The following is a 1,592-nucleotide window of genomic DNA, read 5'->3' as shown; positions in this document are numbered from 1 at the left end:
TTGATTTTGAAGATCTCTAACTGAGAATATTGTTGAATTAGATCATGTAGATAGAACACAGATCCGAGAAGATAAAAAATATTTTGTATGGCTGCTTTTACACGATTTGTATTTATACTTCTTGCATTGTGTACATGTATTATCCTCGTCCTATTATTTTCTTTATTTTCCTCCTTTCCTTTTTTCATACCCCCCCCCCCACCACCACCGAAATTTATAGAATTTACCTCTTAAAAAAACCAAGGTGGGAAAAGTGTCACTTGCACAGAATAGTAAGTCAAGCTACCAGTTGTTCCCTTGAAGTTTCTTATATATTATTATGCATGGGATCCTCGTGCTTGGATTCTCTTCCTTAATAAAATGTGAGATCTAAATCTGTGTTTCGGATCCCCTGCCATTCCTTGAGCCAAAACAAACGCATACTACAAAGATAAAAAACCCAGCGTATAAGATAATTAATGATATAGTCATTGCATAAGGAAGCCAAAGGGTATTTATGCACTTTTTTTTTATCATGGGGAATACACATAGCGTATTGGTTGTCCTCACATGTCTCCTTGTTTACTAGACACGAGCAAAGAAGGGGAATGAGGCAGAGGCTGGGAGAGGGATGTGCATTTTTCATTCATGTAGTTTCTTTGGGCTGAGACGCCAAAGAAATGTCGACTAGGATTTCAAATAAGCATTGATTTCTTTTTCAATTTTCTTTTTTTATCGAGAAATTTCTATAGTTGTTCTGCACACTTTAAATATGAATAAAAACTGGTGTGATATATATTTTCATGATGAATTATGGCGAATGTTGCAGAAGACTAACATTACACAGTTCGATTGTAAAGAATTCAATGCTTATTCCTCATGGTTTCCCGCGAATATCATACTTCTGATTTCCATTATCAAAAAACAATTTTTCGAATAAGATTGTTATGACACGGAGATGTCAAAATATTTTCAAAAATAGATTATCTAGACAGATAAACAGCAAACATTAGACGTCCCAGAGGAGTGTCCAATCCAGGTCTTGCCTCAATACCTTTAGCGGGAAGAGAAACGGGGTCTTCAGGGCTTCCAAAAAGGCCATCTGAAACAAAATATATCAACAATAAATGGACAATATCGTGTACTGGAATGTGTATCCGTGTATATTGTAATTGCACTCAAAAATTAAGAAGTTCAGATGATCAAACAAACCACTATTGTAGAGAAGCATTGCTTTGACCTCGGGGCATCGGGATGCTATACCTTAAGAAACAGTAGCCTGGAATAGGAAACATAATATTCCAGAAAAATACAAAAGCACCGAAGAATATCTTTAAACACGGGGGAGGAGGGTGCATGGCCTTGAACCCTTTGTTTTTTGTTCTTCATATAGGAAACGTGTCCTTATAAATATTTCCTTTTTTGAAAGAAAGGGCCTGTTACTAAAGGGTGTGCCATTTTTTCAACTCTGCTACAACATTCGTAATAAATCATCGTAAAAATATAAACCGCACCAGTTTTCATTCATATTTAATGTGTGTAGAGCAACTATTAAACATTTCTCATTAAAAAAAAACGTAAAAGAAATCAATGTTTATTTAGAATAACTATTG

Source organism: Penaeus monodon, chromosome 19 (assembly GCF_015228065.2).
Source record: "Penaeus monodon isolate SGIC_2016 chromosome 19, NSTDA_Pmon_1, whole genome shotgun sequence".
In the NCBI taxonomy this organism is placed as follows: domain Eukaryota; kingdom Metazoa; phylum Arthropoda; class Malacostraca; order Decapoda; family Penaeidae; genus Penaeus; species Penaeus monodon.
This window is presented reverse-complemented; position numbering follows the sequence as displayed.